Here is a 26,440-nt window from a genome sequence, read left to right on the forward strand (position 1 = left end):
ATAATTCAAGCTAGTTTTGCAATCCATGAATTGAACTCTTACCATTGATAGAAATAATACTTGCACCATAACACCAAGTTCCCAGCAGGTGGCTGCCGCTTCTTCTGCCATTTGGGAGTGTACAAAGACCACCTCCATCTCTAGGTCCATGCCTTGACTTAAGTGACACTGCATCAAACTATGAGGCGTGTCTGACCTGTGTTGTGAGTCCGAAAACCCCTCCCTAATGCTTCTATACAAGTCCAGAGAACTGTATAACCCTCTCACAGAGCTACTGGCTTTGGCATTGATGACTTGAGATGTATGCCAGACTTTACACTCCGAACCTGTGATTCCCCTCATACCAGTGCTACTTAGTACCTGAAGACATTTCATCCGCAGGAACCATGCACCCCATCAGCCAGGGACCTGTGGTGCTGGGACTGCAGTCTTGGTCCTAGGCGGGCTGGAAAAGACAATGCACTCACTCATAACACTCACACACAGACCTACCTAAATTGCTTGTTTGTGGGCCTAGTGATAAGTACCAAGAAAAGCAGACTCAATTTAGGGAGTGGAATTTGGCACGATGTGACTGCTGCCTGGCCCAAACATGGCCATGGCATGGCCTTTAATAATTTGCTTGTGCCACAGTTCCTATACAAACAGGACAAATGATGAATGACACACAGCCCTCACAACGGTACAGGCCTAAACAAGAAGGGAGCAGATTAGGCTAATCAGCCCACAGTTCAGAAAGGACAGGCTAAGTGCAGCAGGAGTTTTGAGATAAATGTGCTGGAGAAAGAGGACGCAGAGATCACGGAGGAGAGAATGCTGGGCGAAGCTGGAGAAGGCCAAGGAGGAGCGGCTCAAGAGACTTTGCATGTTGAGGCTGCAAGTGCCCAAAAAGCCTTCTGCAGGACCTGGGGGAGAGGCCTGGAGGTGGCTATAGGAGGGGACCAAATCTGTATATAGGACACCTCAAGAAAGCTCGCTGGAGTTGTAGGCCATTGAGGACCCTGACAAAGGCTGCCAGGCTTTCCAGAGTCCAGGGCTTTCGCTCCATTGCGTAAAGTGGGAAAGACTTTATGGGCAAAATTCTAAAAAAATAATGGGAATAAAAAATAGCTGGAGGGTGAGCTTTTTTAATGTGGTATAACTTTGAGAAATGTGCCGGTCACTGTATTCACAAAGGTGAACGTCACATTTTTAGGGGTTGGGTGCCAGCGCAAATGGTGTGCTGGCCAGCCCCCTGGGATATAGTCCTGATGCTAATGTATGACGAACTCCCAGCCCTCTTAAAGGGCCTGTTTGAGGAATAGTGGACCAGCAGCGGTTTATGCCACTGCTATCCCACTTAATGAAAAAGGCATGAAAGGGTCAGAAATGCCTTTGTCATACATTGCACATTTCCCTGAAGCCTTTTCAAACAGGTGAAAGAGAATTCGTTTATTTTCTGTGCATTTTGATGCATGTCCCGTTTCTGTATTTTGTGCAGAAATACACTATTATTTTTTAAGATGTTCAAAGGGGTTGAAAAGGGCATCTGAATCTGCACATCTATGGCTTTCAGATGCCCTTTGTGAATTGGGGTGTGACTGTTTTTGGTGCAAAAATAAGTTTTGAGAATCTGGTACTATATCTTGTTTGAATGAAAAGGGCACCATTTCATTTGTAGTACAGACATGGGGATGGGCACCATATCCCTTTAGAGTTACCCTGGACACTATAACTCTGGACCAGCAGGAAAGGAACCAGGCACTATCTACTTGGTGTAGTAGTGCTTATAACCCTGTGAAGAGAACGTATGGCAGAGAAGCAGCGTAGCACTATATCCCTGAGACTGTAACCTGAGAAAGCACTTCCCCATTCCTCTCCCTTGCACTGCCCCCTGCACTTCTCGTTGTCGCACTTGCACTATCCAAATGACTAAGGCCTAGTAGGATTGTTTGTCTTGTCCACCCTATATCTTCCCTCCTTTGTCTTGTAGCGCCTAGAAACACTTTGGTATAGGCGCGTTATAAATGCCATATCATATCACAACCTGAAGCAACAAGCAGCTCAGAGTTATACATATGCTTGTGACTGTGAATCAAGAAGCATCTGGGCACGGTATCCCTGAGTCTGTCTGCTTTATAAATCCTGGAGGAGACCAGTATGCCCTTGAAAGGAAGAAACTTTAGCCTTTATTATTTGACCAATCCTGATCCTGTTGATTCGGATCAATTCAAAGAAGAGAGACCCTGTTTTGTTGTTATAATCGCAAATGCCATGTATTCTCTGTAGCTTTCGTCTAACCCGTCACTCTTCTTTGTTAATAGACTAGCATCAGTAAACCACTTTTTGGGTATGTGAGCTTTTCAACTAGAACTAGAACTTAATGTGGCTCAGTGATCTAATATGGTGACTATGGCCTTGGGTAAAGTGGCAGACCGGCAAAACCCTTTACTCGAGATTTCAAAGTTCAAACGTAATATATTTACAAGTGGGTAGGTGTTGGGATATATTCTTGGGAGGAAAAGAGGTCTCCCAATATCAGAACGGGGTATCATTCTTATTATTGTTCTAAATTAACAGTGTCATAATGTGTCAACAAATATATAGTGTCCAGAATACCCAAATCATTAGGATACTAGTTTGCCCCATGATCTCTAAAACACAACACAGTTGTCTCAACTATATAGCACCCAACAGCTTCTTGGTTCACCACTACAAAGTAGGATAAAACCTAACAGGGGAGGAAAGATAGCTCAGGGGAAATGCGTTTGTCTTGGAAGCAAGACAACGCAGTGTAACACAGGTTCGAATCACAATCCCACGCTTAGAAACCACTAGTTTGTATTAAGCGCGTTATAAAAGAACGATTATAATTGCTTAACTGTAAGGTGATTACTGGTAGAGCACAACATAAAGGGACATCTCCTACTTAGTAAAGCTTGTCGGTTTATAGGGAAAACGAGATCATTTCTAGTACCTCTTTACAACTGAAAGACAAGTATGACTAAGGAAAACTAGGCAAATGATGGCCTCTCAAGTCACAGAATGTAGTGCCACTCATCCAGTCCATCATTAAACAGGCTTAGGTTTTTTATAGAAAATCAACAAAGAAACTGGATCACTGTTGAAGTGTCCTAAGGGAAAACAGGCTCTATTGCTTCAAAATCACATTATAAAAATATCATTATTCAAACAATTCTGATGCATAATCATGTAATAAAAAAAAGATCCATTTATAAAACACCATGACTATCAGTCATTCATAATTTTTTTTTTTTTTTAATTACTTGTGTATAATCAAACAAGATTTTTACAAGAGCTCAAGAGAAGAAGAAGAGTGAAAAGCTTCACCAGGGGAAGAAGGACTAAGCTTCCACCAAAAGGGGATGCTGAGTCAAATGGCAGTGGTCAGAGTAATTTTTTGAAATGCTAAGTTCAACAGTTTAGCTGACGCCGTATGCCATCTTGTCTTGTCCCCAGTAATTAAGCGATTCCACCAGATGTCTTCATTGCTTGCAAACGAGTTATCAGTCAGGGAGGTGAAAAAGGCCATCCTTTCTTGGTGCAGAGCAGGACAGAGCATTAGCAGGTGTCTGATGGATTCTATTTCTTCAGCGTTTTTGCAAAGTCTACAGGCTTTTGACGTGGATCCTGTCCTGGTCGCCAGAATTTCCAGCGTCGGGAGAACGTTGAGACGGGCTTTTAAGAAAGTTCTCATTAAGGCTTTGTTGGGATATCGTTTGCAATATGCCATTGGTTCTTTCAATTTGTTGATGTTCATTGGAAGATGGGCTAATAATTTGTTACCAGTTGCTTTTTCAATGGTCAGGATCCAATCTGTACACTGTAGTTTGGTTTTAATCCTAACAGGATTGTGCTTTAATTCTTCTTTGGTACAAGCGATTTCCTCCAGTTTCAAATTTTGATCCTGAGCCCATTTATTCATCATTTGGTTATTGCCCTTCTCGATCTCTTCAGCAATTATTCGATAGATTTCTAGGCTCCCCGGATGGATGACTTTCCTATACAGGTATAGAGTTGCGATATCCACAGCCGCTTTTAGGGAAACAAGACCGCGTTCCCGTCGGATCGGGGCTACAGCTACGGAGTTAGGTAAACCCAGCACCGATCTCCAGATAAAACCTTCAAGTTTAAGCCAGAGGCTCTGAGGAATAGACGGGGTGGCGTCCATGCCGTAAGTCAACGAGGGGATAATCTTGGCCTTGTAAAAGTTGATTGCTGGTTGCAGGGAGAATTTCCCGTATTTCCGATCAACAGCTCTCAATTGCGCGGCTAGATTCTTAGCCTTCGCCCATAGGTCATTTTGCAGGTTCCTGGCCCACTTTGTGCTGTCGAGTTGAATTCCGAGATACTTGAACGACTCGACCACTTCTATTTTGGTGTCGTGGAGGAGCCAATTGAAAGCCACTTTCTTTTTGGTGCCTTGTTTTTGGAGAATCATTATCTTGGTTTTCGATTTATTGATTTCCAAATTATTTTCGGTGGTATAGGTTGATAGGTTGTCTAATTGTCGTTGCAAACCGATCTGGGTCTGATCAAGCAATATTAAATCATCCGCATATAGAAGTCTAGGCACCTGAGTGTTGCCTATTTTCAGTGGAAAGGATCTGGTTTTAGATTGGGACTCTTTGAAGTCTCCTAGGAATGATATGAACAGAGCCGGGGCCAGGGGACAACCCTGTTTTACTCCTCGAAAAGTCGGGATAGAGTTAGACGTTAGGCCTTGGTTATTTAGGCGTACTTTTATACTGGTTTCGGAGTGAAGTTTGATTATTGGGTCCAAAATGGTTGCGGGACATTTCCAACACTTCAGTTTGGACCATAGTTTGGACCTATTCACTCGTCAAAAGCAGCCGACAGATCAACGAACGCTAGGTAAATCCGTGGAGATCCAGTCATAACTCTATCTTTGAGTACGTTCAAGCACAGAATATTTGCACTCGTACTTGCATTTTTTTTAAATCCAGTTTGGAGAGGATCTGAGCAGCCCGCAGTGGCTGCCCATTTGCGAAAATGGTTCAGTAGGATTGTGGCAAAAACTTTTCCAATGGCATCTAACAAGGCTATTGGCCTGTAATTCGAGGGATCGTCTCTGGCTCCCTTTTTAAAGATCGTAACGATCAAAGCTTTTGACCATGAGTCCGGAATGGTTTTACTTTCTCGGCAAACTTTAAAAATTGAACAGATAAGGTTCGCCCATTCCTCTGGATTTTGTTTGAGGTCGCAGTTAGCGAGCCCGTCAGGGCCCGGGGCTCTCGATGGTTTCAGTTTCAAAATGATTGATTTGATTTCGTCGATTTCTATCTGGTCGATCCAAGCTGAATCTTTTTGTTGTTCTGATTCGTAGTCGTTTCCTATGACTGGCTCGAACAATTTTCGAAAATGGTCAGTCCATTTAGCTTCTGTAACTGGGTTAATCATCTGCGAGTTTTGAAGTTTGTTCGGTTCATTGATTAACGACCAAAAGTCGCGGGGCTTTTTGTTTATCAGAGCCTTCAACATCGCCTCGGCGTCAGATTGATAAAGTAACTCTCTAGAGTTTCTCAGCCATTGTTTGTAATGTCTTGTTTCTACGGCAAGGCTTTCCCAGAGTGCCGGCTGATTCTTAGTTACTGCGTCTCTCTTTAGTTTTCTTATAGATCGGCGTTTGGTGACTAAGACTATGTTGTATTCATGGGTGTGCTGAGTAGGAGGATGAGTGCTGATTTTCCTCGGTTTCTTAAACGGAAGAAGAAGCGGAATGTAGCTCGATCTTGCCAGGTCCGTTCTAGATGTAGGATCAGACATTTGGATGGAAAAAAGGTCATCGATTTTTTGGACATCAGCATCAGTCATACGTAAGCGGGTGTTTTGAGAGTTCGTCTCAATGGCAGTGTCATAGTATTGAGGTGTAGGACGATTGCTTTTGCAGAAAACATTGAGTAGATTGTGGTCACTATACTTTGTTTTAATGACTTCGAAGGCAGTTATATTGTAAAAAACTGATTCAGAGGCAAAGATGTAGTCGAGGATAGCAGAGGACCCGCCGCGTTCCCAAGTCGGAATCAGCGAGTTTTGCTGCGTAACAGTGGCCGCGTTCAACAGGTTTCTGGATTTCATGATGGTGTTCCACGCCAGACCTCTAGTTAAAGCAGAGGATTTTACCGGGTCATTTCCATCTGGCTTGCTAGGTGGTAGGCAGTTTGCGTTCAGGTCGCCGCAGATCAGAATGTTTGGAGATTTGTATTTGATTGCGATCGCATCGATGATGTTTGCCACTTTATCGTACATGTTCGCTGTAGAGATCTTTTGCGGATTCCAATATATGTTTATGATAGCTACCCGCTCTGCTGTGTTTGAGTTGTAAAAAACAGATGTAGAGCTCCATGTGGTCATCACAGCCAGAATTTCATAGCTACGGGTTATAACTTCTGTAATGGTTATGCCAGATCCTGTTTTAATCGCTGTTAGTAAGCCAGAAGAAGGACGGCCCAGGGGACCTTTAAATGCCGGGGAGATTTCGATGTGGTAGCCATTTAAATCAGGTTTATCACGAAGCCACGTTTCCTGAAGGCATATGATGTCGTGTAAGCCAAGATCGTGTGAGTCAGGCCTAGTGAGGTGCACGTGCCCTCTGGTATTCCAGGATGCTATGCTTATGGTGTCACTCGCGCCTGTTGAATCTGCTGAGTCGGGGGAGAGTTCCTTCATCAATGTCCCCCCAGATGGTTGCTATCTTTTGTCTCCTAATGAAACTACCACTCATACTCAATCACACTCCCCATACTCACTAACAATACGCACATGCCAAAATTTAACATGAAATCATAAACACAATTAGTATGGATGCCCACTCTGTTTGCGTCAACGCGGGACATAACATGTTGTGTTTCTGTTAATTTGGCCGCAAATGCTGAACATTCATCAGGAGCTGAAAATCAGTACTCAATGAATAATATGGAGAGATCTATGGTAGAATAATATCACAATTTGCAACACAAATCAAACGAGTGCAATTAATGCTTGTTCTCCTCAGGGTATATTTCACAAACCACAGAAATACCTTATTGCTCCAGGCAGGGGAATAGCATATATTTGAATGCTGTGCAAAAGCAAAACTCTCGGTGACCAATAGCGTCCACAACCTCCAGATTAAGTATGAACATCTAGGGACACTTACCAATTCCTGGCATGCCGGTGGAAGCCGCCGTTTTGAATGCAGGTAGTGCAGGACGTGACGCTGTGAATGGTAAAGGACAGTCACTTGTTTGTAAAGCTACAGAGCCAATGCTTGTAAAATGCCAACAACCTCGGCTTTGAACAAGCACCTCATAATCAATACCTACCTTCGTTGAGTTAAACCATATTAATCTTGCTTCCTTCACTTGTGCCAAACGTGTCCGTTTTTGGCATCTAGGGATCTCCCAACTTGTGCCCTCAAAAAGCCTTTGAAGTCTTTTTCAGTTTCTAATCTTGCATATGCGAGTCATGAGAATGCACTTATTTGGAGGCCATCTTAGACCGTTCTCGGTCTCATGTTAATCAGGGCTAGAATGCCTGCCTTAAATATAGACAGCAAAGGTCACTCATCGTAGGGTTCTAAATGCGCATACTCAAATGCGGACGTGTCTATAGTGCCGTATTAACAATCAGTAAAGGCATCAACAAAATGCAGTGCAACCCCCAGGCATGTTGAAGTTGTACTTGCATATGAACCTTAAGATCTTTACCAGAGTATGGTGAAATAATCCCCCCAGGAAAGAAGGCAAACCACAGCGTAGGAGCACCCAACTACTTAAACCAATCCTATTGTAATTCAGAGCTCAAGGAAGCTACCCTCTCAGTTTGTGCCATTCCACCTCCTCATTAAGAACTCTAGTGTGGCTATCTGTAAGAAAAATGTGCTTTTGTTTAGCTTTTATCAACTTATTCTCTCTCTCCTTTTTACTCTGTCCAGAAATTCTCAATAGCACTGTCCAAGAGAAGTCCTCAAAATGATGTTGCATTTAAATGAAATGGTTGACCAACGGGACCTTTTCAATTTTCGGTTTGAGACAACTTCTGTGCTCCGAGTCTTGATTTTACGGCTAGAATTCCGATTGTGATCACAATTTGGTCAAACCCAAATCTTTCTTGGTTGTCTTTGCTATTAATTTACAGGCACTGCAAGCTCAGTTTAGGTGTGGTTGACTGTCTGAGAGCTGATTGTGGCAAACTGTTGAAAAAATACAGCCCGCATGCGATCAGTTCTCGGAGGATCAAACGCACTCACACCAATGCCCCACCCCAAACCCCCTTCCCTACTTACCTGTTCGCTCGCCGCCTGGTTAACACAGCCCTGCAGCATCCGATCCATCAAACGCTGGTTGGATCTGACGCAGCAGGGTCCCTTTTTCTTAGTTATTTTGTTTTTAGGGCCCCCGTCTTCAATATTGAAGAAGCAGGGGACACCCCTGCATCCCCCCAAGGCTAATACATACTGATCATAGGAGTGGGGGACACCCCCGCAATCCCTGCTCCACATGTTCGGTTTGTATTATCCAATTTGTACGTTTTAATTCAGTCAAATGGTACAGGCCAAATTCGGTCAAATGTACCATTCGGCCAAATAAAAACAAACATGTTTACTAATGCTGCAAGCTCCACACAGATGGTTTCACTTGATGGGTGGAAAACCCCAAATTTGGGGAAGCGATTGAATAGTGTTTTTTTTGCTTTTTCATTCTGTTCATACTCACCATATGTTGAATAAACCAACGTATTTTGTAGGCAAAAATTGGTCTCTGTAACTACCTCAGAGCCTTCTTTATGAAAATTCTGCAAAATTAGCAAATCATGTTTTTGATACGGCAGCTCAAATCAGTAAAGGTGGTCACACACACACCAATAGAGCTGTGGTCTGTTCTTTTTGTCTGGGTTCTAACAATGCTTACTGTTATTGTTGTAAGCACTTTTGGCTGAATTGCACACCCATTGTTTAGGGTGCCCGCCCCTCTTAAACAATTTACCAGTCAAGGTAAAAGACTCAATTTCAAATGATTCCTTTGTGCTTCTGTTCTTTTTCAGCCTTAAAACAGAGATGTTTCATGTGATGACTGGAGTAATAGAGCAACATGTTTTTATCAGTGCTCTTATGAACCGGTTTGATTGGAAGGTGACTATTGTGGTGATAAATGGTGATATCTACAAAGTTGAGTTGACTATTTGTCCCCCTTGCAAACCCCTTAGAGCCTTCCTCACCTTGTATTTCGATAAGGTGCGCTCTCCGTCCTGCTGTTCTGTGCAGGGGCGTGTTGCGGCTGGGCTCCTTTCAGTCAAGTTACTTCACTGGTGTGGGCCCAGGAGTCCAGGCTGGCTGCGACTCCACTCTTGAGGTAAGTCTTTAGTTCTAAAAGAATGTGTGTTCGCGATAGTCTTTGCCCTGTTAACCTTCTCCTTCTCTCGTAGATGCAGAAGGGTTGATGAAGACGTCATGTTGATGAAGAAGGCGGTGCTTGAGAAGGTAAGAGAATGCGCGAAGCGCGGTGCTATGAGCGTCCTTTGAATAAGGCTAACCTGTGCTATTCTTCCTTGCAGGTCACCGAGAAGTTCCTAGAAGAAATGTGGCCAGATGGAAGCGGAGCGTAGTGAGGAAGATGTCCGGACCGGTGTTGAATTCCAGTAGAGCTTCAGAAGGTAAGCGGAGTCTGAAGGTGATGGAATCGGAAGACGAACGCTTACTAGTTGTCCTCTTCTTGTCTCTCCACTCTAGGATGTTGCTTGCAGAAGAAGACGAGCTCCAGGGAGGACTCCGGAGCCATTGAGAAGCTGGATGCTGAACAGGTAAGGAGGAATAAGGGTGTTCTTCTCCCTGTAGGTGCAGGCCAAGGATTCTGCGAGCAGGTCTTGGTGAACATCACGCTGCGAGTGCAGAACAACGTGAAGCGCGTGCCTCAGCTCAGGCGTGGCTTAAATAGCCAGCAGGTATCCCAGGTGCCTTCAGGGCGGACCACGCCCTAGATGCTAGACTGCATGATGCAGTTCCATGCCGAACCTTGTGGGGGCAGCCATGTTGGTCCATTCCCCAATGGAAACTCCACCTGCCATATGAGCCTGGCGCTAAAGGCGCCAGGACTGGCTCCAGGACAGCCGAGGGGGGCATGATTGGGGCCTTGCAGGAACACTGTGGCGAGGGCCAGAGACCCTGAGTTCCCAGGCCAGGGGCTATGGTCGTGACACTATTGCTGAAACTGTGGGTAAACTTCAAGAATCTATTTGTATGTTAAACCAGTCAATAAATGCTTCGGCTTCTGCATTGGTTCCTTTCCACAGAATTATGACGTTGTCAATGTAACTTCTCCATATAGCGAGGTTATTGCCAAGTGGATTAGTCCCCGAATATATGGTCGATTTCTCGAAACGTTTGATTTATAAATTAGCCAAGCTGCGGGCCATAATGGCCCCCATTGCAGTTTCCTCTATTTGTTGAAAAGAATTCCCCATGAACTCAAAATAGTTACATGTAAGAGCCAGTTCCATACACCATAGTAAAAATTAATTAGGGACAGGATCGGCATCAGTTCTGTTCAATAGGACCTCTTCAACCACCTCCAGAGTAGCATGCTGAGGGATCCTTGTGTAAAATGACACAATGTCTAACCCGATCAACAGCTTTTCCTGGGGATTGAAATCAAAATGTTCAAAGTGGGTTATGGCATTAATGTAGGAGTTCATATTTTTTGACCAACAGGTTGAGGTGATGACCAGCAAATTTAGAAAGTGTTTCAATATGGAATCAATACCCGATACAATCAAACATCCAGTAGGTTGTTTCAAGTTTTTTTTATGGCAGACAGTATAAGTATGGTATGCTGTCTTTCAATTGCTTTTTGTACTTTAATGGAAATGTTTGTTTTCAGATTATCAGTGGGGTCCTCCTCTAGCAGTTTATAGCTATTGGTATCTGCTAGTTGTTGCTGACATTTTGCAATGTAAACCTTGGAATTTTGGATAACAATAGCACCTCCCTCGTTGGCACTCTTTATTATAATCTCAGGATTCTTGTCAAGACTTTCTAAAGACAATTTCTCGACTCGGATTACTAAAAGTGTGCTTCTGGGTCTGTTCTAATCTACCCACATCTTTCAGTACTTTTTTCTCAAACTATAGATTCCGGAGAGAATAAATGAAAGGGTCGTACAAAGGTGGACGGTTTCCTCAACTCCGTCAGATTATTAGACATATGCAGCTTCATTAGCGAAGAACTCTTTAATGTGCAGTTTTCTCATGAATTCTTTGAACTGAATCCTGAATTCAAACTGGTCATGTCGTATGGTGAGGACAAATCCTAAACCTTTACTGAGGGCACTTACTTCAATGTTGGAAAGAGAATGATTAGAAATATTAACTATGAGATTAGGTTTTATAAATATTAATTGTATTTTATATAGGGATAGCATGTAGCACTATGCTTTTTAATATTCTCTGTTTCTAGGGCCCAGATATATCACTCTAATTGGCTTGCAGGATGTTCTCCTTTGGGTCCATGACTCTCCAAATGGTAGAATGGGCAGACTAGTAAAGGTAACCTAGGAGTGATGAACTGGTTTAACAGTATAGTAATTCCCTTTGTCAATTAACCACAAAGGAATGGTCCACACAGTAGATCTGTACAAAATGTATTCTGTATAATAGTTATTCATAGCAATTAACTGCAAAATAGTCAGGTAGGTACAAATTAAAATACATTTGCAGAATATTGATGAATCACACAGTGGTCTCTCAGGACATTAGCATGCTCACATAATTTACAGAAGTCCTTCTGAACTTTTTTGGAAAGCACACAATCTGTTGGGAGTGTGGAGCCATGCTGCTGTCATTGTGGCCGAAGCCACCAAGAAAAAACTAATGAGCCTTGGCGCTGCCACATTTTGGGCCCCCAGACTACATTACCCAGACTCTTGGACGTCATTGTTAGGGGCGTACGGCACGCAGGGCTGGCTTGATAAGACATGTCTCCGCTCAGGCCAGGTGCTAGTGATTGACAGTTGGAGGCACAGGCAGAGGGCATTGCTGAAGCTCCTGAAGGAGCGTAGAGCCTTTGTTCCTTGCGGCTGCTGAGAACGCAGCGAACCTTCTGAACAAAGACTTCCCGGGCTGCGGCGGTGATGCTTCCCAGGCTGCAGTGGTGAGATGGGAGAGTCGCTGGGAACTGGCGTGGTGCCGGCAGAGTCGGAGTTGGGTATTCCCTGACAACGTTTGATCGAGAGTCCTCACGAGGCTCCGGAGCCTTGGTGTATGCTAAGCATACTTACGGAATACACAGGGCATTAACTCTCATGGGGGCAATGTTAGGAAAAAGTGACTGCGTTACGAAGACCAAGTTGATGTGGTCCACACAAGTGCGGGACATGCTTGTAAATGCTTTTGTGGAGCTATGCAACTTATGCAGGCTCCGGTGCAAGGAAGTTATGGTTGCCTAATATACTCTGGATGTGAGGTGAACACATGGCTGGGAAGGAAACAAGGTTTAGGCAGCGAAATGCTGATCAGAACATTCTGTATATGGTGTAATTCCATCAATTCATCATGTCATTTCATTGTCCATACCACTGTTATGTTTTATGTTGCTTGCATGGGTATGGGGCACATATCACCAGGACTGGACAGGAGAGATTATAATTGAGGTTGAGTCTGTGAAGAGATGTTGGGTGATCAAGGTTCATGAGATAGGGTGTATGCAGGTTTTTAGAGAGTCACAATTAAGAGTGATTATATGTCTAAAGATATTCTTCCCATAATTCCCCCGTCCTATCCAATTTGTTACCCCTCTTTCCGGTTTCCCTGCAACCCCCTTACCCATCCATAACCTCTCCTTAATCCCTCTTTCACCCCCAACCCCCACTGGCTGCCTCGTGGTCCCCTGTTACTTGGAACCAGGGACCTGTGGCAACCAAGGTGGGAGGGGTCGTATACATTTCTACTTCTGTGGTTTGGGAGGGGCTGTTGATGCCCTCTCCTCCATTGGGTTGTGACACAATCAATTGAAACACAATTACTCCACCCCCGCCCCTCCCGCCACTAAGCCCCAGTGTTATCCTCAGAGGTTAAGTAAAGGATCTGCACTGGGGGGAGGAGGGGCTGAAAGCAGTTCAGACCCAAAGAAGACCGTAAAGGGATCGGTGGATTTACCAGAGGCAGTCCAGCATGAGAGTTACTCAGCAAACTCCAGGACAGAAACTTTCACAGGTGAATGATGCTTTTGCCAGCAGGGAAGATAGCGGTTCTGGGGTCCTTAAGTCACAGACAGACAGAACAAGCCCCTGCAGGTGAGTCCGAGCACCCTGACCATAATTATGTGATACACATGAAGAAATGCAGTCTGAGATGTTCTGAAAAGAGTGGAGCCCTTGGAGCAGCAACTGGGTTAGTTGCAGGTACTAAGGTCCTGCTTCACATATGAATCATTGAATAAAGGGTCCAGCAAATGCCACAGCCACGCCTCCATGACAGGAGGATGCAGAGCTCCGTTCCAGGGGTCCCAAAAGATGCTAGTACAGAGCTTCCTGGAGTCAGGCTTCTCTCTTGGATACTTCAGGATCAAATCTCCGCAATCTACACATTTCCTGATGTAGCATGTCAGTGTTAAAGCCACCAATTATACACATATGCAACATTCAAACATTTTGTGGCCAGCCAATCTGTCCTGGCCCCCAGACACAGCCATTCACCCAGGCAAACTCTGGGGATTTAGCATACAGAATAGTCCCAGGCACCAAGCCCTTCTAGTCACAACCAGGTAACCCTACATATTTCCTTGTGAGCGCTTGGCCCAGAGCAAAGCTCAAAAAAATGACCCAACATAATCAAATACTGTCTCTACTCAATCACACTCTCGGGCAACAAAGCCGTGATCGTCTGATTACTGGATTCAACAAACTACAGGCACCTGTTTGGAAGCCTCCTGGAGGAAAAGGCTTTCTTTGGACCAACATTTCTGCAGCTCGTGCAGACACTATATCGAAGTGCACTGCCACCAACCAGAACCAGCGTGACTGGGTCATTTTACAGACCCAGGGAAACAAAAAGAACCCTATTGAAGCCCCACCTTTTGGGTGCATACGAGTTCCCAAAGTGCTACAAGCTTACAAGAGTGGTATCCCTATTACAACCTTAATGGGTTTCATTATTATAATTATTACTATTACTGCTCTGGCTCAGTTAAAGCACCTTTTATGTATTCATTTCATATATGTATATGGCACTTTGCCAAAATAAAGCACTACAGTTTAAATGCTACCTGTGTTTGAGTGGCTAAAATGTATGCAATGATTTTTGCACAGTAGCCAGAAGAATGAAAACCTTTGAAACGTGGCCCTGTTTGGCCATACCTCACTGCTTTATGGTACCCTGTATAGAATGACCTAGCTCCTGTCAGAAGCGATGGCGCCTGGCCAGAATTCACAACGATGTTCCATCAAAGGGGCTTATTCAGTATCAAATGCTTGGTGAGGGGCAATGAGTGCATGAACAAGGGTTCACTCTTCAAAGACACATATTTGAAATTAAGATGGTGGGCAAAGCAGTGTGTTATTATATCTACTTTGGCAAAGTCCCATGCCTTACCTTGGTGCCCAACAGGGGGTAGTCCAAGGGACAGGGTACTACCCTGAGCTAGTTGAATGTAGGACCTGGAGAAGGATACCCAGACCACGGCCTGTGGGTCCCTGCACAAAGGCAAGGGATAGTCAGAGAAGCCTCCATACCCCATTGACATCTATGGTAACAGTGTTAGTTACAAACCCTAAGGTTGCAGCTGTCATTGCACTCACACCCCCACCACTGATGCAAGCACCTTTGAGGACCCAGCAGAAAAGGGGGCATTAGAACCCCTTAAATATACCCCTTATATGGTTAGCAGTCTTATAAAACTTTTCCAGCTCCCTGGCCAGATCCAGTGTAGGAAATAAACCCTTCCCCTTCTAAGAGGCAAAGTTACACACTTTAAAAGTTCCCCACTGAGCAGGGAAATGCATTTCTTTCTTCAGCACCAATGCTCTGAGAAATATTTCTGATTAGGAGTCATACTTGCGCAGACCACAGTCCTGCGGATACAAAGTTGCCCTCAAGCAATAAGAAATTGTCTCTCGATGTATGAAAATAAACAAATACTATTTTCCAACTAGCATCACATGGTTTACAAAATTGAGCAGCTTTGCATACTTATGGAGGATTTTTAGACTCAAGATTTATACACTGAGAGAGCAGAGGGTTAAATCAGACAATAGCAGCAGAGTTTCAAATGTTCAAGGCCTCTCTGAAATCCAAAATGGTGGTAGGCCGAATCTAACCTCAGGCAAAGCCCCTTCAGACCCACATGACTCCACCCCATGGTCCAATCCCATTACACCATATCTCGCACTGCAGAGGTGAAATCCTGTCTCCATGTGCCACCCCAGAGGAGGAGAGACCAGATCATAAGTCAGCCAGCTCAGTGTGTGGTGTTTGGGAAGGAGCTGGAGGAAGGAGGAGGTTGGTGAGCAAGAGGCGTATTGCCAAGAAAGGTGGTTGGAGTAGAGAGTTGGAAGTGTCAGAGGAGAGTTTTATTGGAGGTAGCAGAGGATTGTCCTCTGTAGAGGAGTTATTTGTGATGAACGATTACCATGTAAGGAGACGACAATTGGAGGAAGTGAGGGCGCCAACTAGAAAAAGGTACCCTGGTGAGGAAGGGGTGCCATCTCAGGAGAGTTGTTCCCAGTAAGAGAGTTGTTTGAAGGAGGGTCATCAAGGGAGCATGAGGAATTGAGGGATTTGTTGTCTGAAGTTTAGACGCCAAAAGCCTGAAATTGGGGAGGTGTTTTATAGACCTTGATCCATCAGTAATATAAGAGAGAAGGGAGGAGATAGGGAGAGGGTTTATAGAAGGGGATGGTATTACCATTTGGAGATGGATGTTGTGAGGTGTTTCAAAGAGGAGAAGTATTTGGAGAGAAGATGGAACACCACCTGGCAGAGGGAAAGGGGAGGCTGGTTACTAGGAGGGGGATATTTTCACTTGGCCTAAGAAGGTAGGCTGAAGACAGGCAAACATTGTACTCAATCAAAAAGGTTTCAAAGGGCCAGATTGCTAAGGGCAGGGCTGATGCTAGGGATGCAAGGATAAACAAGATGATGCCACCTCTGCTGGGACAGGGAGGCTACATTTTATCTTGCATTTGTATAACCCCTGCTGCCATAGGTTATGGTGTCTAACTGCTTTGTTCCTGTTACTGAGGCAAAGGAGGAATAGGATGGAACATTCAGTACTGGTAGGGAGAAACAATATCGGGTAGATATTTGGGATTGTGGATAGATAAAACGCTCAAGAAGGCATTGGAAGAGCTATGTGTACGATTGGGCCAAATTTATTTGTGGGACTAAACTGTATTCTGTAGCGCGCTGTGCTGAAAGTAGAGACACCTGGAGCATGTTGTTTGCTGTGCAAGGAGTATGTCTGGAATTTACTCATCTCAAAGCCCTTCTACTTCCTTCCCTAGGCTCCCAATAAACATTCTGAAGCGGTTGCATGTCAGAAATCCGAATTTGACAAGATTTTTAAAAGCCCCCTGAAAAACGAGCAAAACAAACTAGATTTTTTGGGCTTTCTATTTTTTTTTTTTTAAACTTTTATTTTTAGCGGCACAAGGTTACATGGTGCAGGCAACAAGGGCACGAGTCCAGCCCGTATAAAAGACGTAACAATACAGTACATTTAACATGGTACATTGGTCACAGTAATACAAGGCAGTGGTCGCATGAAATATATACAAATAAGTGTGCACATAGTAGGGGTAATTACAGAGGGGTGGGAGACAAGCCAGAGCTGGAGGCACTTGCGCTTCTATTGTTAAGGTATGTGTTAAATTCTGTCCAGATGTTACGGGGGCGAGATGTAACAGGGAGCATGGATATGAATTCCTCCTCGCAATTGCGTGACCAGGTAAGCATATGGAGCCATTTCCGGTGAGCCGGAGGGGAGGGATTTTTCCAATTCTGAAGGACGCATTTCTTGGCAACCATACATGCAATATTCAAAAATCTAGCTGAACATCTGGTGTCATCGGTCGTCCAGGCGCCAAACAGGACGGCCAGGGGATCTGGGTCAACAACAACCCCAATGATAGCAGAGAGAGTTTCTAGGATGCCCTCCCAGAAACCAAGCAGTTTGTTACAAGACCAAAACATGTGTAGGTGATCGGCCTCTGTCGCCCTGCAGCGGGGGCAGGGGCGTGTCGCAGTGTGAGCGAACCTAGAGGTTCTGTACGGAGTATAATAAAGTCTATTTAGGAGTTTGTACTGCATGGCACGAAAACGGAAGTTGAGGGAGACTCGTTGGGTGTGCAGGCACATGTTCTTCCAGGCCCCATCTGATATTTCCAGGCCCAGGTCGTCGGCCCAGTCATCGCGTGCCTTGAGGGTGGGAGTAGGGGAAGCAGCCTGAAATATCTTGTAGAGTGAGGAGACCACGCCGCGGGCGCCCCCTGAGTTGGCAATGTATGCGATGGCTGGGTTGTCTGGGGGCTCGTCAGGGAATGTGGGCCATTTGGACCTAAACGCGGCCCGCAGTCTATAATATTGGAGGGTTTCCAAAGCGGTCCCGGTGTGACCCGGTTTCCAAGATCGGGGGTCAATAAAGCTGCCTTCAGGGTAGAAGTCCGTCAGTGCATGGTATCCCAGCTCCCCCCAGTGTCGGGCCAGCGCTGCGTCGTGTGTGGGTTCCAGGCCAGGAAAGGCCCACACGGGAAGCCACTTGTAGTACGGGAAGGCTCCAGGCGTCTGGGAAAGCATGCGAGACCAGGCCAAGAGAGTTGTGTAAAGAGGGTCGATAGGAGAGTCGGGTATGTATTGGTAATGCAGTTTTGGGCTTTCTATTTGTCATGCATACCAACAGGATTTATTTTTAACCAAACCCTAGGCTTGAGCTTCTGTGCAAGGTGCTTAAAGCCTGTCTTTTGCTATGCAGTGGTCAGACTTTGGGACTTCCACAGTGTCAAGTTGAGGGAAGGCATGTAGAAACCATGCTCAAAACCACCATGTGAAAAGTCCTCCTGCTTACTCCGCCAAGCCCAGAATGGCCACATTATGTATATGGGGAATCTTGAATGAAATGTGGGCATGTTTAACAGAAGACAGGATTTTGACCACAGCTTCACTGGGACCATAAGCCCCAGTCCCGCCTTCCTGGGGGTTCACGAGTCCTGCTAGGGTGTTTATGGGAATGGTTATATTGGTGTGTGAGGCACACATTAGATTTCCAGGTCTACCAGCTGCTCCTTTTTCTCTCAGGGTGTGTTACCTGCTGTCATACAACTGCTTCAAAGGCGCTTGCACATTAGTAATTTAAAGCAAAATATTATAATGCAACTTCAACATATTATAACATAGCATAACCTAACCAGCTAGTAAAAAAAGGAAACGGACATCATATTCTCACCACCCGGTGCTGCCCAAAAGGAATGAATGAGTACATATAAATGCATGTAAAAAACAGTTGCACTCCGGTCGATTCTAGTTAACTTGCATTACATTTTGGGGAAAACGGCATTCATCGCAACAGAACACGACATTGCACAACATGTTTCTACAGCCTAATAACACAGCAAGGCATAGCATAGCATAACACAGTGAAACATGCCATACCAAACCTGAGTGTAGCACTTTAAAATAGAGCGGTGAAGGCACGTAGCAAAACATGCCATTGCTAAGCATCCCAAACAAATAATGATGCAATCCTGCAGCAGCACAAAAGTAGCGTGTCCCCAGAAAGATATGAAAGAAATTGGAGTGGTTGCACACACAACACACATCCACCCTCCCTGCTCCACAGTTTCTGGGAATGAAGTCTAGGGGATGACTGCTTTCAGGATGTAAATGGAGGCTCTTTTGTAGGCCAAGGTCCTCGTTTTTCAAAGGAAAAATGTTCCATCTCTCACACGCTTTCTTCACTTCGCCCTGGAGCAAATTGCTGTTTATGTTCACTCGAAGGTGCCATTCCCCCTTAAATTTAGAAGTGTTCTCTCTCAAACCTTAGGCTTGGACTTCTGTGCAAAGTGCTTAAGGACTCAAAGCCTGTCTTTGACTTGCCAGTGGTCTGGCAGATGTAGTAGTGTGGGGAGTAGCCTGGGAGCCAGGTCCCTAAAACAAGGAGGTGGTCAGTAGACCAGAACCCACCCAGAAAAACCTTCAAAACTCTGGAGAAAGTGGGCCTGTGTTGAACAACAATTCTGTCTAGAACTGCAAAAGGAAACAGACTTTGATGGATTTTTAACATGTGCGCCTAGACAAATGCACATTGCAGACCCGATGGAAAAGCGTTCGGGAACCCGAAGACAAAGAAAAGGGCATTTTTTTGGGATTCTAGACTGACACCAGGACAAAGACAACATCCTCGTAAGAGAGATTTTCTTTTGTGCAGGATAAGAGTTTCAGGTTAATTCCACCCACTTTCAAAAAGCTCCATGCCAAGAGCATAGTGCCTGCATGTGATCTGCTGCATCAGTCTCCTGATATCTGTAGCCCCTGCCCTTCAGTGGCACAGGACGGGTACACAGGACACATATGCCTTCTTAATAGCCGCTGGAACACCATGTCTCTGCAACAGAGGCTGCATTTAACTTCTGCATCTCTGATCCAAAATATCATAATTGTGGTCGGATCTGATTAGAGCCCACAATTATTACAGCTACAACAAATTGGTATCGTAAGTGTCAGCCCTGCGAATCCAGGTCGCTATGTGTAGGCTATATGGAATCATGTCTAGCCTACCTGTCTCCACTTCAGCAAGGAAGACAATAGGCAGAAAGCTGCTCTCTGTTAATTCTCTGAGAGGAAGGGTAAACCCCTCCCCACAAGCTCAGGAGCTCTCACCAGGTGATCTCCAGGGAACCATTCTTCAAAGAGGCACAGGCATAACAAAGGCCAGCCTCACTCCAGGGTGTTGCACACCTAAGGGCCTTTGAGGCTGCAGGCTGGGAAAGTGATGGGGAAAGAGTAGCCAAAGACAAACAGGTTATATGAGAAGTGTTTCACAATCTTGCTTTCCTGTGGGTTTCTCTTTCCTTGCTGTTCCCTACACTTTCTGTGGAACAAAGGGATCTGCGTGATTACTGCACATCAGGAAATTGTAAATCTGAAAAGATGGAATTGCAAAATCCTGTTGTGCAGTGATCATGTAGATCACTATCCACCATCCCGCATCCCCCAACCTCGACCCCCACTTACCTTTTTCAGCAGCACACACAGAAGTATGCCGCCGACTCTTCTGTACCCCTGTGGCACCAGTTCCCTCCCACTAACGTGGGTCTGAGCTGGCGCTGCAGGGTGCTTTTTCAATTTAATTTAAATTTGGTTTTTCTTGTCCCCTGCTTCCAATGTCATGGAAGCAGGCAAATCCTGCAACCCCCAAAGCCCAGCCTGCAACCCCTGCTCCCCCTGTTCGACATTATGATATTTGATATTTTGGTAGTAAAGACGCATTCTGCTTTTTTTCCCTTAATTTTGGGGTAAACCCAAACAAAGCACTCTGGGTATGATGTAAGAAGGCAAAGGCTACACTTGTCACAATGACGGGAGTTGTACCACTTACAGCGGGCTTCCTTTTGCCCAATCTCCTTTTAACTTAATAAGGAAGGGTTCTTCCACCCCGTTCCATGATTCATTTTGGAACTTGAACAAGACCAGCAGAATTTGTTGGACCTCTTTTGGGAGTGCAGTCCATTCCAAGGCCCGATGGTAATGAGGTGATAATGGTGATTGCAAGGTGAGCTTTGTCCCCTAACCATCCCTAAGGAACATTAGGTGTGAACTGCTGTGGATCAAGGTCTGCACTCTAATAGCTGCACTGGAACTAGGGTCCTCACTGGAGGTGAAGGAACCTCTGCAGGTTCCAGCCCATCGCCCTGGACTGTGAGTCAAGAGTAAGAGCACTCACCTCGGCCTAGAGCCCATGAATCCTCTGACTGATTAGACTGTGTTTGAAGCCCTTAACCACACATGATCCCCGGTGTTGACTTTGGCACAATGTCAATCTTTGCTTGAATCCTTCTGTGCAGTAGCACCTGGAGCGTTCCAAGTGCCGAATGGGATTACCCCAATAAATGTTCTCTGCCCAAATAACCAGACAGACTCAAGGAATATGGCAAAATACTAGTTTATTATCAGTTCAATAAAGTAGGGAAACCTGGCGAACAAACAGATTGTAGTTCACACACTCTCAATGCATTTCGGTTGCACAAAAGGTTTTACCTAAAATAAGCAATCTAAACTCAGAAATTAAAAATTATGACTACCATGGTAAGGAGTTTCTCGCGGTGTACGCTTGGGACTTTGAAACCACGGTCCTTTTCAATAAGGGATCATGATAAGAGGAAATGGACAGTCAAACTAAAGGGAAACCAGCCCTGGGTACCATACGATGATGCCATTGCAAATAAAAACGTATAAAGAACACTGAGTGCCATAAAGTAAAAAGGATTCGAACTATGTCTATGGTAGACATTAAGAATAAGCTCTCTGCATTAAGAATGACATCAACGGTGGCTTTGTGATCACCAATACAGAGATACAGCTCAATGGCAGCACATAAACAGGATCATTCACACCCCTGACTCAAAGGTGTTTTGGTTTATGATTTGTTCCATCAGAGGTGGACAATTGGCCTTTGAGGTCAGCCCCATTACTGATGAGGAATGGGTCTCATATACAGATAAGTGCTTCTAGGCCAAGGGAACTTGTGTGTATAGTGAAAAGGCATGCCTGCCGGAAACGTCAAGTGTATGGTCTCAGGTAGATGCAGTGGACTTGGTGGCCTTAATTAAGAAAGCAAAGCCCTCAGGGGCAATGGGACCGGATTTGTTTCAAACATTGTATTGAAGAAGGCTCCTGCCATGTGCGCTAAGTTACTGAAAACCCTCTTTCTCCACATATGCAAAATGTGTGTTGTACCAAGCTCATGGCATGAATCAATCTTGATCCCTGAGCACAAACAGGGCCCTCGCACTGACCCGGACTATAGACTTCTTGCAACAATGGATTGCAGTTCTATAATCTTTGCCAGTATTTTGCTTGATATGCTTAGCCGTTGTTGAGAAGAAAACCAACTCCTAAGTAAGCACCATTTCTCCAGCATGGGGTCTGGCATGGATTCACATGCTCATGAATATTCCCTGTCGTCAGTCTGGGAATCCTCGGTAAAGAAAAAAAATCAGTTTCAGTTTTGTTTCTGAACTGTCTTTCTACTAATAACCAATCACTGATCTCTGGGTCATACTGCCCCCAGCCAATGACTGCTCTCTACCTAAGCCCCTCCTCTGGCAGCCATCTTCAGATTTTTACCGCACGTTCAGGTGTTGGGAGTCCTCGTGCTGTAGCTCTTGAACTTTTACTGCATTTTGCGTTTTTGCGAAGAGTTTACCCTTATATTTTCAGTTAATCGAGCCTCAAGCTCCACTGATTCTACTTACGATCAACGGGGACACGTTTTCAGAATTATCAACGCCCCTCAAGGGCATCTTTTCGTCGAGTTTCCACTTCTTGGAGGATTCCAGAAGATCTTTGAGGCATACCCCTCGTGGACATGGCCCAGGACAATGGAAGCATGACGCCTGTTGGATCCAAGCTGTTCAGGAGCTGCCTTGGATGCGGAATACAGAACGTCTTTAAGGAGGATGAGCACTCTCGGTGCCTCTACTGCCTTCACGACAAATCGCATGTGGAGAAGGACTGTGCATTTTGTAAGAACATGTCCGAACGGACAATGAAGGATCATCGTACTCGGCTCACCAACTGGCTGGAGGGGAAGAGCCCAGAAGCAGGTGAGAAGAGGAAGAAGTCCGAGCGGTCTTCTACACCTTCGATGGTTCTCTGGCGACGGGGGCCCAACAAAAGGCGAGTCCGCGGGCACTGGGAGCGGAGATCGGTCAGGCTTCTCAGCTGCCAGGCAGGGCGCATTATCACCGACGCCAACAACCACGAGCCAACACTCTGGCTCGGTGAAGAGGAAGTCGGAGAACCTGGGTAAGCTTCGGGAGAAGCCCCTGTCTATCCCGACAGAGACAGCCAAGGGGGAGCGAGGCGGTGACCCTCCCCCCCAAGGTGAAGGCCTCAGGCGCGCCCAAGGTCGTGAAGGCCCTGATTCACCCGGCTAAGGCCTCGATTGAAGGAGTTGTGGCGGCCCTGGCGAAACCTACAGAGGCTTCCCCAGTGGAAACGGCTCCAGGGGCTAGAGATTCCCTGCCACCCCAGAGGGAATCTTCTTTTCTGCCTATCGAGAAGACCCCCGTGAAACCCCAGCAGGAGAAATAGGGGGGGCACGGTAAACATAACGGACATGGATACCACCTCTGAGGATGAGTTGGCTAGCGTCCAAAGGAACCTGGACAGGAAGTCCAAAAAATCCAGGGCTCACGGGAAGGTTCCCTACGAGGCCGACGAAGAGAGCAACGGGGGAGCGGAGGGCCCCACGCCCCAGCCTTCTGCTCCGTTGCAGCCGGTACCCATACCAGTGGACAATTCAGGAGCTATCTTGATGGCTATTCAGGCCCTGTGTACAGAGATAAGGACAAGGATGCCCTTACCCCCCACCGACGACCCAGCGACCCAGCGGAGCCTGGACCGTCGGGGAGCCCACCTAACAGCGGAGACGAGTCCATCCTCCTCCCCTCTTCCAGCCTTCATCCCCGTCCCCTCCTCCAAGGGATGAGATGGGGATGGAGACGGCGACAGCGGTGGTGACGACGGGATGGACCTCCCATCACCACCTCCCCGGGCCTCCCCCCCGACGAAATTGGCTCCTTCCATGCCATGATCACCAGGGCATCAGAGCTCTTCCAGCTCTGCCCCGAAGAACAGAGGAAGGAGGGCTTCCTCTACCAACGACGGGAGGCCAAGAGGAAGACTGTCCTCTCAGTCCCGTTACTGGATAACATCTGGGACGAGGGGCTGGCACTCCTGAAGGAGAGACCGGTACGAGAAGAAGTACCGGGTGCCGGACTCTGCCCCTATGTGCCTCAGAGCACAGCCATCCCCGGATTCGGTGGTCTCTGCGGCGGCCAAGAAGAAATCGGTGGGAGCGACGGCCTCAGCGTGGGGAAGAAGCTGGACGCCATGGGATGACGGGTCATCTCATCGGCGGCAACGACTATTAAAGCGGCCAACGACCTCGCAATTGTGGTACGCTATGACAGGGAGCTGTGGTTCAAGATCACTCCCCTGCTGGACTCCCGGATGACAAGAGGGCTGATGCCCTGGAAATCCTACAGGAAGGCGAGGTGGTGTCGGACCACGCCATTACGGTGGCCACGGACATCGCCGACACTGGCTTTCGTCAGATGGGCAACGGCGTTTGCCTTCGCCAGCGCGGTTGGCTCAATGCCACCGACTTCCGCCAGGACGTGCAAACCAGGGTTCTGGACATGCCTTTCAACGGGGACAACCTGTTCGGCAAGACAGTGGACGAGTCACTGCAGGCCATCAAGGGAAACACCGAGACGGCTCGGGCCTTGGCTGTTCTTCAACAACGACCGTCCTTTTGGAACCTCGGAGGCAAGCAAGGTGCCTCCAAAGGATTCAGCAGCGGTTCCTCGTCGTACCGCCAAGCGGCCCGCTCCTTTTCGCAGGATGCCTACAGAGGACGCGGCAAGACTGGAGGATCGCATCATCGTCGCCAAGGAGGCCAAGGCGGCAAGGCTGCGACGAAGCAGGACTGAACCGGCCGTGGCGTCGGGGCCCCCACCCGAGCACCCCGTGGGAGGCCGGCTGGTGAAATTCATCAGCGTGTGGGAGTCCATCTCCACCGACCGTTGGGTGCTAGATGCCCTGGCCAGCAGGCACACTCTAGAATGTCAGAGAAGGTATCCCTGTATACCACTCGTGGCCAGGAAGGAAAACCATGTCCCACAACTACTCCTGAAGATATGAGCGATGCTAACAAAAGGGGCCATAGAACTCGTTCCAAAAAGGCTCCGGGGCTCTGGAGTGTTCTCGCGGTACTTCCTCATGCGGAAGAAGACCGGCGGTTGGCGACCCATCCTGGACCTTCGTCGTCTAAACAAGTACATCAAATCTCAGAAATTCTGGATGGTCACCCTCCAGGACGTGCTGGAGGAAGCCAACTTCCTATCGTCGCTGGACTTGGAGGATGCCTACTTCCACATCCCCATTCTAAAGGGACATCGCAAATTCCTACGATTTGTGGGCCAGGGGTGGCACTATCAGTTCAAGGCCCTCCCCTTCGGATTGAAGTCGGCGCCCAGGGTATTCACCAAGTGCCTGGCACCAATGGCGGTGCGGCTGTGCCTGCAGGGGGTCCACGTCTCCCCCTACCTGGACGACTGGCTCATCCGGGCAAAGTCAAGAGATCTCGCCGTCGATCACACAGTGAAGACCGTCCAACTGCTCACAGATCTGGGATTCTCGATTTCACTTTGTGAAATCCCACTTGGTACCATCGCAAGTCGCCCTGTTCCTGGGAGCCAGACTAGACACAGTGGCGCGATTGGCTTCACCATCGGAGGAAAGGACAAAGGCCATCCTGGGCAAGGTACAATGGCTGTTGACCATGGACGTGGCCAGGGTGACGTCCATCAAGTCCCTACTCGGCATGATGTTCTCGTGCATCTACCTCGTGCGCCTATGCAGACTGCGGATGCAACCACTGCAGGAGTTCCTCAACTCCCGTTGGATGCAAGCGGCGGGCAGTTTTGAAGACAGGATCTCACTCAACGAGACTTTCTGCTAAGCGATCCGGTGGTGGGGCACCCGCGCGCATCTAGCGGTGGGTATGGACTTCCAGACCCGGCACATCAGGAAACAGTGACGACAGATGGGCTCCTGGAGGGATGGGGAGCGCACACCGGAGATCTCCACGTAAGAGGCCTTTGGCTCCCGGAGGAGAGGTCACTACACATCAATGTCCTGGAGCTCCGAGCCGTGTTCTGGGCCCTCAGGTTGTTCCTTCCATCTCTCAAGGGCAAGGTGGTAAGGGTCTTCACCGACAACACCACCACAATGATTTACATCCGGAAGCAGGGGGGCACCAGATCCCCAGCTATATCCAAGGAAGTGCAGGATCTGTGGCGCTGGGCCGTTGCCCAAGGGATGTTTCTGGTACCCTTCCATCTGGCAGCAATAAAGAACACCATCGCCGACTCACTCAGCAGGGAGCTGCGCTCGTTCCACGAGTGGGAGCTGCGGCAGGATCAAGAGGATCTCATATTCCGACGATGGGGCAATCCCCAGATCGACCTATTTGCGACGGCGACGAATGCCAAGTGCCGGAGGTTCGCCAGCAGGTTTCCCCAGCCAGGGAGCATGGGGGATGCCTTCTCATTCCCGTGGGATGGCCTGTTCCTGTACACGTTCCCACCGTTGCCGTTGCTGCTGCGACTCCTCATTCAACTCAGATGGTCCCGGTCCAGGATGATCCTCGTCACACTGGCGTGGCCGA

The 26,440-nt window shown here is 47.0% G+C and overlaps 1 protein-coding gene across 2 annotated transcripts in view; it reads left to right on the plus strand.

The window, feature by feature from the left end:
* Positions 1 to 26,440, plus strand: part of ATF2 (activating transcription factor 2) — a 1,079,253-nt gene that overhangs the window by 406,654 nt on the left and 646,159 nt on the right. The window lies entirely within an intron of this gene.

This window comes from Ambystoma mexicanum, chromosome 9 (genome assembly GCF_040938575.1).
Source record: "Ambystoma mexicanum isolate Mex_15411 chromosome 9, UKY_AmexF1_1, whole genome shotgun sequence".
NCBI lineage: Eukaryota > Metazoa > Chordata > Amphibia > Caudata > Ambystomatidae > Ambystoma > Ambystoma mexicanum.